Source organism: Aedes aegypti, chromosome 2, assembly GCF_002204515.2.
Source record: "Aedes aegypti strain LVP_AGWG chromosome 2, AaegL5.0 Primary Assembly, whole genome shotgun sequence".
Lineage (NCBI taxonomy): Eukaryota > Metazoa > Arthropoda > Insecta > Diptera > Culicidae > Aedes > Aedes aegypti.
This window is the reverse complement of record NC_035108.1, coordinates 363,881,031-363,897,072: the sequence shown is the minus strand read 5'-3', so window position 1 is coordinate 363,897,072 and position 16,042 is coordinate 363,881,031. Positions and strand designations below refer to the sequence as shown.

Sequence of the window (16,042 nt, the reverse complement as noted above, 5' to 3'; positions counted from 1 at the left end):
AAATCGCAACCAGATGAAGACCGGATCAGATAGGGCTCCAGGAGTACAGAAATTCTGCCTTGAGGTCCTCCAGAGATTTCTCCAGGGAATATTCCAGGGATTCCTCAAGAAAAATCTCTAAGGACTGTTCATTCTATCAAGTGGATACCTTGTGAATGCTTTATCTTTTTAATATATGGATTAAATCACATTTGTTTTTCTGTACATCGCTCGAGTAATATTCTACTATTCTCATAATGAAAGAGCCTCCAAAATAATTAAATTTCACACGAATAAGGAACAACGTTCAGAACGGTTTTTATTTCAAAAAAGGCTTGTTCTTCGAAAGCATCATCAATCAGATCCCTGCTGATATTTAGTTATTTTTGGAGCAACAATTTTCCAGATAGCTTATAAACCTTTTTCACCCATTTTTTAAGAGAAAAATATATTAAAATAAAAGGGAACTGATATGGGTAGAACTGGAAGAATGAAAAGGCGTCCTGACAAAAGTGCTAATATCGTATTTATATGAAAAAGAAACAACGCCTTCATAGTGTTGGGAACTAATCCCACGTCACATTGAAAGTACAAAAGAAAAACAAATGATTTAATTTTAGAAGCCCTCTCAAAGCCCAATGACAATCATCAAAATTGGCAACGCTGCTTTAATGAAATCGCTAATGCTGTAATTACTTTCATAATATGTTAATATGTATGTTATTTTAAGATTACTTATAGAAATATTTGGAGAACAACGTTTACAAATCGCTCCGGATCGATATATATATATATATATATATATATATATATATATATATATATATATATATATATATATATATATATATATATATATATATATATATATATATATATATATATATATATATATATATATATATATTTGCTATTCCTGATTAGCAAATGGTTTTTATAATCTTCAACTGGCCCTTGGCCTTGAAAGCATACTAATGTGGTGGCGTCGTTTCTGCTGATGCAATTTCCCACGCGTAGTCGTCAAACGGTTCTGCTTTTCGTCTCCAAGAACAATACTTTCTTTATCGTCACTTGTTGATCTGCCTGTTGATCCGCTTGCGATGATGATTCATGGTCACGGTCTTTCTATGCTGGGCTCGATGGTTTGATGTACTCGACACTGAAATTTCGAATTTAAATCCCCACAGATCACGCTTTCCTTTTCATAACCCACATCCATCCATCTCATGTTTACTACACACGCGCGCAGAGCAAGTGCGATTTGTTTAGTGTTGAAACTGTTTGCCTGTCATACCTACATCGCTCTAATATACATTGACGTTTATATTGAGCTGTTGGGTAATCCAATCCGCATGCTATTAAATAAATTTTTCATAATTCCACCCATAATTTATCCATCTTTACCACGCGTAATGAGTTAATTAATTTAAAAAAAAATTGTTCCTTCAAGATTTTTCCAGCAACTATTTCCATGAAAAAACTTTTGAGAAATCCGAAGATAAATTCCTCGAGAAATACTTTGTAGGACCCCAGGAGCAGTTTCAAAAGGAACCTATGTAAAACTATTAAGAAATCGTTGCAGGATTTTCTGAAAAAAAAATCCTGAAGCAATCTCTGGTTACATCGCTGAAAAAAAATCCCCGGAGAAATTCTTTCCGCAGTTTTCAGAAGAATACTCGGGAATATCTCTGGAGGAATTAAAAAAAAACCCTAGAGCAACTTTTGAAAGAACCACAAAAAGGGGTTTTTGGATCAATTTCTGGAGAAATTCTGCAAAAATCTCAGAAGAATTACCTGAGTAAATTGCTGAAATAATCCTAAAAAATCCCTGAAACAATCCTTGAACAAATTGACAAATTTATGGAGAAATATCAGGAAAAATCTTTGGAAAATTTTCTGGACGAATCACCGGAGGATTATCTTTCTAGAGAAAACTCTGGAGTTATGAATGGAATGGAGCTCTATCGAAACTGGTCTAGAAAATAAGGTTGTGATAGAAAGTTCTTCCTAAGGGAATCTCTATAGATTGTTTTGAGAAATTTATTGAGAATTCGTTGAAGAATCCCTGGATGAATAGATAATTACTGTAAAGATATGGAGAAAATTATGAATAATAACGATCTACGACCTACGACCTGGGTGGTTATACAACGTTAGCCGAGTCAACTAGTCGAAAATGAAATCCCGAGATGTTTTTTTTTTGTGAAAGTCCTCAATGAATTTCTGAAAAAAAAACATTTGAAGAGATCTGGAAGAGTTCCAGAAAAAAACCCTGAAGGAATTGTTAAGGGATAATTTGAGAAAATAACTAAACAATGCAAAATTGGAATAGCATCTGAAGAATTCCTAACACAGTTCCTAAAAAAAATCATAACTATGATATAAATGAAAATTTGGAAAAATTCGTAGTCAATTCTCTACAGACATTACAAGAATTAAATCTCAATGAATGTTTGTAAAAGTTTTTCAAAAAAGTTTTCTGAAAAATAAATTAAGTAAAGTAAAAAACATTTCTAAATAAAACTCATGAAGCATTCTTAAAGAAAGCCATAGAATGTGAAGAATCTATATCTAAAATTTTTAATTGAAAAACGTTCCGACAATTTTCAAATTGAAAATTATTTGATAAAATTATTTTAAGCTGTATTCCCAGCCAACAAATTTGTTCGCACAGCAGAGTTTCAACTCAGTAATGTGAACGCTTATTCGGAAATAATAGATTGTTTAAAATGCAAAGATTCCTTCTATGTGAACAAATGTGGAGGCCATATACGTACATTCCTGAAAATTCAGTGCGGTATAAACAACTTCAGATGAGTGCGTTTGATGCTTTGTATAACTTCGCATATAATAGTGTTTTGCATTTTATGTAATTTTGTTTTTACAAACAAACAAAACACAAAAAAGGTAAAACATGTAGGTGTAAGCCTCCATGCAATGATCTTCAGATCGCTAATCATTCAAGCTATCACTGTGCCGTTGAGTCATTATTATACGACACATAAATTTGGCAAATATATATCCAACAATATAGTTCATCTGCACTGCCACCAATGTTCAAAAGAATTTGCCATAGGTATATTTCATAATTACATCAATTATCTCCAAGTATTACACAGTTGAAACATGTTATGAAGCAATCGATTTGTTCTTCATTTGACGGTGACTCAATAAAACGATCATTTATTCGGTAAAAATGAATGGTTGAAAATGCATGAATACCCATGATTCGCATAATTATGGAGGCCATATGTGTAAATACATTGACCATAATACAATTCCAGACAAGTTTATTTGGCGTTTGCTATATTTTCGTGTATGACTGTGTGTTGCAGTTTATATAACTTAATTTTTACAAACAAAGATTTCTGACCGTCAGTTATCTAATTAAAACAATAAACGTTGTTACAATTTGGTGAAACGGTTGGGTGATAGTCTCTTTTCCTGTGTGATTTAAAATTTTCATCGGACAAATGTAAGTATGCAGCTGTGACAGCTCTGTAAGACTGGGGAACAAATTGGGACCGATTTGTGACCTCAGTCACCCCTCCTCAAAGAGAAGTGAAGTGTTGAAAAATATACAGAAATGCTTATATAAAGTGATGTAATTGTGTTTCTATAAAACTTTGATTTCTTGTTGTTGATCTATTATGTTAGTTTTATTCATTTTTTGATTTCTGCCTGGTTTTGTGATGCACCCGGCGATGTGTAAACTTCCCCTGTATGATATAATATTTACAACTGATGAACTCATATCCAATCTCACATTGAAGATTATAATAGAAACAAATCAAGTAAAACACAAATCGTAAAAAATGACAATTTGAAGTTGCATATTTTGTCAAATGAAATTTGTATTTGATAAGATGCAAATTCAAATCAGATCATATTACTTACTCCATAAACAATTTCAATCAATTCAATTTTGCATCGTATCCGATTCCAACGTATACTGTACATTTATACAATTTGAAATTAACATTCTTGTATGATCTCTGGTTTGCTGGGTTATACGTTGACTTTAATATTCTTCACGTGAAAATAAGAAATTGTATTCATCTTGGAACTTATCACAGGATTCTTTCAAAAATACTTTCAAATATTCCTTCTCAAATTGGTCCCAAGATTCTAAGAGATTTTGTTTCCAATTTTTTTTCGGGAGTCCTCCAGGATTTTTGTTTCAGGTATTTTCTAAGGAATCCGGTCAGAAATTATTTCTTTGATTCTACAATTGTATACATTGTATACAAGTTATTAACTCAAAATTAAAACAAAATATGTCGTTTTTTTCAAATTCCCCAGGCTTTAGGAGTCTTACTATGAATCACAACAGGGATTTTTCTTAAATTATTTAATCTTTCAAGACTTCAACGATAATTTGTCCTTGGTTTTCCTCAACAAATGTTGATAAATTCGTAAAATACCATCAGTGCACCAGTTGCTGCTGATGCCCTAGTGTGAAATCAGATCTTTTACATGGATATCGTTTGGCAATATCCACAACTTTCAAATGAAGCCGTCTGACATTATTTTCATTGGTTTAAATAATTATTTATATTTGAAACACAAAACCCTGTGAGCGGCTATTGGATTGTGGCATTTTTGTTTTTTCCAATAGCCGCTGTTACAAAAAAATAACTAGATTAAAAAAAATCGGTTTTAGTATATAGCCATATTTATTATTGTTAAAGATATGGTTTGACCATAAAAAGTATCAGGATAAATAAAAAAACCGAAATAATGAATTTTTTATTATGTTCGTCATGAAATCTGTATATAGTGAGTGGAAATAGGAGCACTAAGACACAGTAACAAATGCAATTTAATCATATTTTTTTTGAAAGTTTTTCATATTCTTTTTATTTTGCTGTTAATAACTTTTACTTGGAGCTACATTGTGGCATAAAAATAGTGTTGATCGACTCAAAAGTTATTTCATGATGAACAATTGAATGTCCCATGTGGAAAAATAGGCATTGCGTAAATAGCGTTCAATGTTTGAAGTTTGTCTTCTCCCATAAATGTTCATAATTTTCTAGTACATTTCTTCGTGCCATATTCATTTAAAACAACCTCACAGATAACTCATTTTGCTTCTACTAGTCAGCAAAAAATATTAAATCGTACACAATTCACGTCTTGTCGTTGCTATTTGTGTTGAAAGATCATATAGAGACTGTTATGCCTTTATTTTTCAATATGGGACTGCACCAACTTCATACTTTTCCACAACATTTTCGGACAAAATGTATTTTTAAATAGAGAACCGTAAAATTCGTAGATGCTACTCCGTGATTGACCAGAGCAATCGAAGTTTCACAGAGATTTAACGAATGGGGTTTGGGAGGTATCCAGTTGCAAAACACAAAACAAGTGCAAATGCGATCCAAGGAGCCATCGAGGTAGTCATGGAAACCAACTCTTACTATGGTTTTTTATCGCTACATTGAGCTACCGAATATCGAGTTGACTGTACAATTTTGGTCTAGCATTCGATCACGATATCAAAGATGCAATAATAATAAGATGAATGTAAATTCAGAACAGCACGTAAAATGCGTTATTTTCCATCATACGTATATGAAAGAGGTGTTTTGATGAACGACCTGCAGTATAATTCATATCATCAATTAGCTGATGGGCTTCTTTTTATTCTGAAGTGTCATTGTTACCTAATTTTTTTAGTAGTTTTTACTGATATCAGAGCAGAATGCCGCGTTTTATTGACATCGCGATTTTACCTGCAACGAAAACAAAAACATAATAAATATATTAGTTATCGGAGAAGGTTTCGACCGTGATTGTTTTAAATTTTTATTGTTTTATGGCTATATCGGTCATGCGACTCAAAGGTAAAGGGAGTCTATAGAAGTAAATGATGGAAACGAATAGGTGCATAGGCGTCGCAAGGGAGCGACAAGATTGAAATTTAATTAGGTGGTGAAAATCGATAGAACCGTTCGGTTGATTGCCGTCAGTATATGAGCACATTGAAGCCTCCTGTATTTTGCCTGTGTTGGTAGCAAAGCTCAAAGCTTTGAGCCAACCCTTTTCCAGTAGAGAAGCTAGGCAAAATACAGGACGCTTCGATGCTTACTGACTTTAAAATGGCTTGCTCAATTTTCACCACCTAATTAAATTTCAATCTTGTCGCTCCCTTGCGACGCCTATGCACCTATTCGTTTCCATCATTTACTTCTATAGACTCCCTTTACCTTTGAGTCGCATGACCGATATAGCCATAAAACAATAAAAATTAAAAAAAAAAAAATATATTAGTTATCAAATTTTATTTACAACATGTTTTTTTTTTTCAACAAGTTTTGATCTGATACAAGAAAAGGTTTTTGTAGTTAATAATCTAACGACAAAATGATGGTGAAGATGCATTAGGGTCAGAACATTTTTTTACCGCTAAGTACTCACAAGGGAAGGTCACGATGGTGTTGCACGGGGTTTACAACAGGACTATTTTTGTTAGATTCTTCATGTCGAAATATGAAAAACCCCAAAGCCTTTCGGGTGATGGACCAGTGATGTAGCCAGGAGGGGCTCAGAAAGGGTCGATTTTGTACGAATATAATATTATTGAGTCAATTGAAAATTTGTCAAAAAGATTTTTCTCAGTATTTATTACGATAGTAATGAACAGAATTGACGCTAATGTATGTTTGTAATGTATTTTTATGCCATTGGCGTAACTAACATGGAATATGGACACCAAAACAAATTTGGTTTTATTGAAAAAGTATACCAACAAAAAACCCATCCCGATTGCGCCCATGGCATGGAAAAAATACATTTTAAACATACATCAATGTCAATTCTGTTCTCTACCATCACAATAATAACTAAAAAAATATTTTTGGCAAATTTCCAATTAGACTAATAATATAATATACGTACAAAATTGCCCCTTTTAGAGCCCCTCCTGGTTACACCACTGGTCCATCACCCGAAAGGCTTTGGGGTTTTTCATATTTCGACATGTACAATCTAAAAAAAATAGTCCGGTTGAAAACCCCGTGTAATACCATCGTGACCTTCCATTGTCAGAACAATATGTCTACTTCAATATTTTCGAGTTATTTCACTTAAGATTACTGGTTACAGTAACCTACATATTTTTCATCCATAGCTTCCATATGATTGATGGTGTGGGTTATCGAAGTTGTCATGCATTTATTTTTTTCTGACGTCGGATTAAAAAGCTTGGTAAATAGAATGAACATGAGCATGGTCATGAGCATAGATGACCGCTACTCCGTGATAGAGAAGGTAGGATCTGTCATTGATTTCGGAATTTTCAAGAACAATTTTTTTATTCGTTCAAAATCAAGACAATTTACACGAAAACGTGTTCACTACATTCCATTCTTCAATTCAGTCCATTATTCAAAAAAGTTGAACACAATGACCTTATTTTCATCTAATACATTTTAGCTTTGAACAGATCAACTGTTCGATGATTCCTATGACGGATATTTGAACGTAAATCAGAACAATTAAAAATGCCCTTACCAATTACTAGTCTCAAGAGCTTAAACTATAAAAGTCTTCCGGCCATCGTGGAAGGGAAGAAATGGCAAACAATCATTGTTAATAAAGACCGAATATACCTCTGCATTTACATAGTTATGCAGGGTGGTAATGTGATCCATAATACACTCACGCGTAACCAAAATCACTATATTGTTCAATCATCGGTTTGCCACTTCTGTCTCCTTAATATTTCGCAAAAAAAAATGTGTTTGCACGGATAGTAACAGGAACCATAATCATGAATAATTCTAATTATAAGAAGCCAAAAATTTTGTATATTAGTAGAAGTCTTCCTAAAAAGATTACATTCTTTACCAATTTCAATAACTTAACAACAACTTTAAGAAAACAAATTTCCACCCCCGCTTTTCCAGATTTACTAGTCCACACGTCACTTCACATATGCGGCAGAGTGCGCGCACACAAACCTACATTGGGCAGAGACAGCGTAAAAATACCTTCCTCTACCACTTGTCACGGCATATGGATACGACAAACGCCCCGCCAAAAGTTCACTGGAGGGTGAAAATGTCGCAAGGCGTTTGATTAGAGCGAGTCAGGCAACAGCCACCCCCTCTCTACGGACAACAACAACCAAATCACAGCCAACGCGAGCAACAACCACACTGAAATAACATATTTTCACCATATACACATAATCGTTTTATGCCCGAAAGTAATGCGAAAAATATTCAATTTTTTTTCCGACTTTCGGAGGCAAGGGAAATCGGGACTCACCCGCCACACCAGTGACAATTGAGGGGCTTATGTCAGAAGTGGTTTGGTGGAAGAAAGTGCGGGAGATGGGAAGCACAAATCCTTTCCAAGTCGATAAGCAGCAACAGCGGCAGCAGGTCCTCTCGATACGGGAACTGAGCTTTTGCCCTTTTGTGTGATCGTTTTTCCGATATATTTCCGACTAGAGCCATGCCTCTTGGTGGGTCGATCGCTGTGAAATGTCTTTTCCAAGGATATAAGCCACCTACCGAAAAATAGGAAGGGCTCGTGATTTGGTGGCATTCCATTTGGAAAGAGCATCCAGAGTGTTGACAGCAGCCAACGACGGAAGGGTGGCTGTTGTGGGAGTACGCTAATAAATTTAGCCTAATCTGAATAATCTTCAATGGCAAGACTACTTTTAAATATTGGTTAGATCTCAATTTTTGAGATAAAGTTCAGTGATGAAAAAATGAAGATAGTATTCATTGAAGGATGAATTAGATAATGTTGAAATTTTCATATATGATCAGTTAGACTTTGTTGACCGCAAATTGAAGCAGCTTCTATTCAATGAGAATGAGGAATCAAATGGTGCCGCCAAACATGGTTAGTACATCCGAATTTTGTGGATCAAAGTACCCTTTCCAATCGCAAAAGAACGCGACTGCCACGTTTTGCCATAAATGCTAGAATATATTGCCAACTACTTCTCAAACATCTTGAGGAGATAAGAAATAAGCCATTTTTTTTTTAATTTCCATGCATGATAACGAATTGTGAAGTTTCGTACCAAGTATACACGTTTATCACTTTAAAGCTATACTGCTGAATTATCGTAGGATTTGTATGAACTCCAAACAATCTGGCATCCTTATCAATATATAAATATATTTAATTTTAAATGTGATGTAAACTGAAGTCTACTGTAAAAATAAATCAAATTCGTGTGTTGCTACAGCATCATGTAAATTTAAATGAATATACATTCCATGTTCAACTACAAATGATTGGATATTACATGATCGTGTAAAATTAAAGTGAATTCGATTGAAAAATAATTGATTGGTCGTTGAAATTTATTATGATTGCTCCAAATATGTGCATGAAAATAAACTTAAATTTACAACATATTTTTAGCTGTGCTTTTATTTTATGGAAAGTAGGAAGCATATTACTTTGTGAACAAACACCAAAATATATAATGAAAAATTCACATATTGATTTATAAATATGTAATAATTCAGCTGTGCCTAAATAAAAACTTACTCGCAATGTTTTAAATGTTCCAGCATAAATGGTTGTTACAATATTTATTTTCCCTTATGATTATGTATGAGATCTAACAATAAATCGAAATTTATTTGTTCAATTGAGCGACAACCGCTAACACATTTTATGTAAAAAGACAGAAAGTGAACAGATATTGTTCCATGTCCAGAGTCCTCGTCCTCAACAAGCTTCTAATCGTGATTCGCTTCGGCTCCCAATTGGAACAAAGTTCATCGAGACGTAACAGACAAAGCCACGAGGACAATGGATTTCCCCCGAGCAGGAAGCCGCTGCCGCCAAAACCAACTTTCGGCGGCGCATAATAAATGAATGGGATTATTTTTTCGCCAGGTTTAGGAGCACCATTTAGTCAGTTAGTCAGTCAGTCAGTCAGCTTGGGGATGCACGACAGCACCAACCAGCATGGAAATGAAACCCGACCAAGCGCAATACCTCGCGATCCAACCGACGACGACGACAAGCAATTGGTGCAGCTCAGAGCTCCGGGGAACAAGCGGAGGCGGAGGTCACAGCGTAGTGAAAATTACATTTACATAGAAAATCACGGCATTTTTGGCTTGGTTAGGGGATGAAACATGGGTGTAGCAAGGGCTTCTTGAAGCACATACACGCTCCTAGCTCATTTATAGTGGACACGAAAACACTGACTAGTAGGCTGAGTTTTACACAGATAAACATTCAGAAATCTTTACCTAACGCAATTAAAAGAACGCATAAATTTATAATATATATCATTCAACTGTGGCAGTATCCAATAAAAGAACTGACTGTATTTCATTATATTATTACTGTTTAACTATTTTCCCTAAGATGCCACCCTAATGGTATATTGGCCCTCATCGGTCTGTAGAGAACCCGTAATATATTTGTTTTGTAGTTAATTTTAATAGGGGAATTCGGGGTAAAACCGACACCCCAAGCTTATTGATAAAATTTGTGTACTTTCGCTTGTTAAACGAACCTAAAATTGTTGTAGAATCACATATTGGTTATAAATCTTTCAATCCTTGCGATATCTGGATGATTTATTAAGGTTATATAGTGATTTAAATCAAATTGATATTTGACACATTCCAGCGTAACGCGACACCACGAGGAACCGACTTTCATTATCAAATTAGGCCTGTTCTCGGAAATATGCCTTGTGACCATGTGATTAAACAGGTTTTATATCTTGCATATTAAATGTACTTGATGTTGTGACATTCATTTTTCAACATAACACTGTATATATGGTAACTAAAAGCAGTTGCATTTCGTAACGCGACACCATCGCTGAAATGTACTTTTTTAAACATCACTTTATACTCGCCTATATCTGCTCTGCTATAATTTTTACAATCCGGGTTTGTTATAGGCAATCCTTCTATGTATTGATAAGAGTCAGAGTGTGACTTCAAACTGGAAGGAAATATTGAATAATTGCAGAAATCATTGATTTAATTTTATGAGCGTTGCGTTACGTTTATCTTCCAACAGGGTTCTGCAAATGGTGTCGCGTTACGCACAAAGCATTTTTTATTTTTATTGATAAAATCGGTAATGTTGCTTTCAGATTACAGAAAAAATGTATATCTAGTATTGTTATTTGTTTAATACATTCGACATTCTGCCTCACAGTGGGCTAATTTTATCCGACACTGGTTAAAATTAATTTAATTTTTCTGTGAAACCTTTTGAGAATGTCGGGCTTCGTAAAAGCGTAGATGGCACTTGTGGTCACCATATAAATTTGACTAAATTCTTTGCAATAATATTTAGATATTTCTGTAATTTTTTTAGAATGTTTCCGGTATAGTGCTTTCGGATGGCGGTGCGAATAATCTTGAGCTTTGAAACATGTTAGAATTTTTGAATTTGATTGTAAAATAAAATTATGTAAACCTTTCAACAATGTACTTTTAAAAGTATGCTTTCGGCAAAGTTAACAAACAGACGTTTATGGTTGTCGGAACTACCCAAAATTCAATAACACTGTAGAGTTAATGGATCTGATAAATGAGTAAAATTATTGAAAAGATTCAATAAATTATTTTAAGAATATCGTTTCAGAAATTTGTAGACGACCATAAAAGCTTCCTTATGATGGGACGAAAAATATGTAGAGCTGCTGTACAATGGGGTAATTGCACTTTTTTTGGGTTAAATTTTTTTAACTATTCCTTTGATCTTTTTTTGAAGATGATGAAAATATCCGATGTACATTCGATTTTTATAATCTGCTGGTTCAGACATAGCGTGTGCAGGTGTTTATGATTTACTAATGGTGATCTGAAGGATACAGAATTTTGTGGCACAGGGGTGTAATTGAACCAGATATTGGGCCAATAAAATTCAACGTAGCCATGTAGTATTTCGAGAATCATGTTATAGGAAAATTGTTAAGGACGTTTATGGTCTCAAAATAGTGATCTGAATATCATGGAATTCTGCCGCACAGAAGAGTTATTAAATCAGATTATGAGGCAAAACTGTGAATACATTTTAACTCAAAAAATTCAGTTCCTCAATTAATCAACCGATTGTATGAGCTTTCATTGAAAGGAAATAGTTGTACTAGATTTAAGCGTTGGCGCAATTCTTCTGAAACCTTCCACGTTTTTTTTAGAGGTAAATAGGGTAGGTGTACCAGTTATGGACATAGTTGTTTCTTAGTTCGCCATACGTGATTACTTTAATGTATTCAAATTTTGGAAATGTTTGTGTGTTGTAGTAGTTAGATTTAACATATATCTTAATCTAAAAACATTAAAAAAGATTTCAAATGTGAAAGTTATTAGAATTTTACACATGGCCAAAAAGGGGAACTACTATGGCTGTAACTGGTACACTTTTCCTATGTTTCTTTTTTTGCACAAAGCTAATCAAATAGCTCTGGTTTTAGGTCTGGTTTTGAGAAGCGACCCAAATATTATCAGAAAGGTGCCAGTCAGTGAAAAGAGAGCCTCACACATGTTGGAGACTGCTTGGCTTCAATGGTAAACAACCTGGATCACTGGAAAATCCGCAATATTCATAAAAACATATCAATTTATAAAATCATCCAATCAGGACTCCCCATGGACCACTACAACTCCCTTTGGAAGATCCGCAAAACTGGTCGTAAAAATCATCCTAGACCACTGTGCGTTTTTTAACGCGTAAAAAATCATAATTATAGAACATATAAAATTTGTTATACACGTATAATTTGGGGCCTGGTTAGAGCTCGCGGCTACAAAGCAAAGCCATGCTGAAGGTGTCTGGGTTCGATTCCCGGTCGGCCGAGGATCTTTTCGTAATGTAAATTTCCTTGACTTCCCTGGACATAGAGTATAATCGTACCTGCTACACGATATACGAATGTGAAAATAGCAACTTTGGCAAAGAAAGCTCTCAGTTGATAACTGTGGAAGTGCTCATAAGAACACTAAACTGAGAAGCAGGCTCTGTCCCAGTGAGGACGTAACGCCAGGAAGAAGAAGTATAATTTGAATTTAAATTAAAGATTACCTTGATCACCGAAGTTTATTGCAAAATTAATCAAATTCATTATTGTACAACGTAAAGAATGAATGTCAACATAGGTAAATGTCATGACAAGACATCCAGAAGACTTGAAAAAAAAACTACGTGTTTAAGTTGATTTTTACGAGATGACCTTAACTATGTCATAGATGACATAAAATCAACAACTACAAAGAAAACAAACGTAGTCACGAAGCGTGCACTAGAGCAGCGAGCTCGATTTTCGCACGGGGTTCATATACACCTGATACCTTTAAGGCCTTTGGGGGACTACTTAGCGTTCACGTAGGGATTTCAAAATTTTACCTGATTTTTTTCTTACCAAAACGAGCACTTTACAATAACGAACTAAAAACATTTCGCATTTTCGAAAAATAAGGGATGGCCTAGTGCCCAAGGCTAAAGTCTTAGTTACTTGCTTTATAATTTTAATGTTCACGATATTAACAACAGTTTGGAAGAACTATGGACACTTAGATAACTTGCAGATGATGCTCTAGTATCTGTAAATAGCCTATCAAGCAGAAATCCTGCAAAGACCATAGCAAAATTATCTTGATAATCTATAAGCTAATAATTTAAGAATCGGGGAAAATATAATTGTATAAAAATTCTGTAGATTATGGCCAATATTATGATATATTCTAAACTCTTAGTGAATATTGCTATATTCAAACGAAATATGTGGATTTGGGTCAAAACTGTAGTTAATTCTAAGCTTTTAGTGAAATTGGATATATTAGTGGCCACCTATATCCAAGAACAATCCCAATCATTCGTTATGTTCAGTAATTGATTTCTGATATGTTTAAAAAAAAAAGCGCAGTGATCTAGGATGTTTTTCACGAAATGACCTTTTTTACGGATGTTCCGGATCTTCCAGAGGCCATTATTGTGACCACCCAGGTCCATGAACAATTCAAATAATCTATTGCGTTTTATTATGAGGAGTTCTGATGAGTTTGCAATAAAAAACTGTCTTGGATTATTTTCATGAATTGACCATTTTTACGGATCTTCCGGATTATTCGCTGGAGAACCACGTTGTTTACCATCGAAGCCAAGTATTCCACAATATGTAAGAGACTATTCCTGCACTAAACGGCACCTGTATGGTAAGATTTGGGTAACTAGCCAACGCGTTCATTAAAAACCAGAGCTACTTGATCAGATTTAAGTGAAAAACAAGAGAAAGCAGACATACCCACGTTTTACAAAAACGGGGAGGGTTTTAGTGGGGTGGCACCAACGCTGAAAGCTAGTATAACTATTTCCATCTACTAAAAATCAAAAATTTCGAAAATCGGTTGTAGCTTGCTGAGAACGAGCATTTTGAAATTTGTAGCTTCATCCTGAAAATTTACGATTAAAATTAACGTAACGCGACACCAAAACTTTGCACCTAGTGTAACTTCTCGAAGAATGGTCCGATTTTAAATCTTTTTTTATAGAAACACGTGTCTTGACGAGTAGGAAGAGAATCCAAAATATAAGAGTTCTATAAGAAGTGTTTATTTTACAATGCCAAAAATAAGGCAATTTTCGTAACGCGACACCATAATAATGTGACTATTTGAAAAAATACGTTTTCAAAGAACCAATAATTCGTTTGAAAAAATTATACCCGCACATAACAATGTCATCTAATACTCTTCTAGTTAACGGATAAGACAATCATATTACACTTGATAAACTATGATACAGGGCTTTTAGAAAAAGTTGTTTAATGTCTCAATTTCTCACCAATAAATTATGTAAATTTTATATAACTTTTCAGGTATGTTTTTCACTGTATTTTCAATCAAATTTATGTTTTTTATACAATTCAACATATTGTCTTTCATGTTCTGCATAGCTTTGGAAATATTTCAGAGTTTGAATTTTTGATATCTTGGCGTAGATGTGCGTGGAATGTGTCATTTAATCATTTTTAGGTGAGATCGACACCCTGTTGGGGTAAAACCGACACATGCACTTTGAGTAGAATTTATACGTTGTGAACATCATCATCACATTGCATATTTAAAAGAATCCTTTAAACATAACTTTCGACATTTATGACCCCTTCCTCCAAAGGATTATTCACATATTACGTAAATTATTGATGAGAGACCAAAGACCCACTAAATACATGTGAAAATTTCAAATGTCCCATGCTAAGGTTGCAAAGTTGGGGTTAGTATACATGGATATTATTCATTAGTGTTCATGGAAGCTTACAAAGATGAAGTTGTAGCGAATGATTGGTAGTGAAAATAAATACTGTTTTATTTAAACAAAGAAGAGAAAAGTGTAATTATTTTTAGATAATAAAAACTGTCGAACATCATTGTTTGTAAATAAACAATAAGATTAATATATGTGAAACTATTTCAAATTCTATTATTTCTGCAATTTTAAATGAGAAAAATTTCTTCAAGCTTCATCAAATAAGTTGAAACGTGATAATATAGAAATATATTTTTTAATACTTAATGATAGCTTGCGGCAAGTCATATAGCGTCATATTTTACATGTTAACAAGTTACACATCCATGAACTCCACTGGAATACGAAAATAAAGACTCACATAAACTTCAGAGATAATCTTCCGATTACAAAGATTCTCTGAAGTTAGATTATGAAGCAAAGAAAGGTGTCGATTTTACCCCAAATGAAAGTGTCGATCTTACCCCAAGTGGGCATTTATTTTTCAATAGCGTTTTCAGCTGTCAAAAAACCAAAAATTAATTTCTTCTTCTTGTTGTATCAACGTAATAATAGTAAATTATGATGTAGATGCAAAACAAATAATGACATTTTAAAAATTTTACATGCGAAATAGTTAAAGAATAACAGCGAAATATTGCAACTGCTGTTGCTTCTATGCAGTCTTCCCATGAACCGAACCGATGTGCAACTTTGGTTTGAACATTGCAACTTGTGTTGAACCACAAACGCGCTTCGTCTCTGTACCAGTGTATCAAACCGAACCCGGTACATGTGTACTTCGGTTCAAACTTGG

At 34.1% G+C, this 16,042-nt stretch overlaps 1 protein-coding gene across 2 annotated transcripts in view; it reads right to left on the bottom strand.

Annotated features, from left to right (window-relative positions):
• Positions 1 to 16,042, bottom strand: part of LOC5578647 (kinesin-like protein CG14535) — a 562,809-nt gene that overhangs the window by 294,538 nt on the left and 252,229 nt on the right. The gene's annotated exons all lie outside the window — the stretch shown is intronic.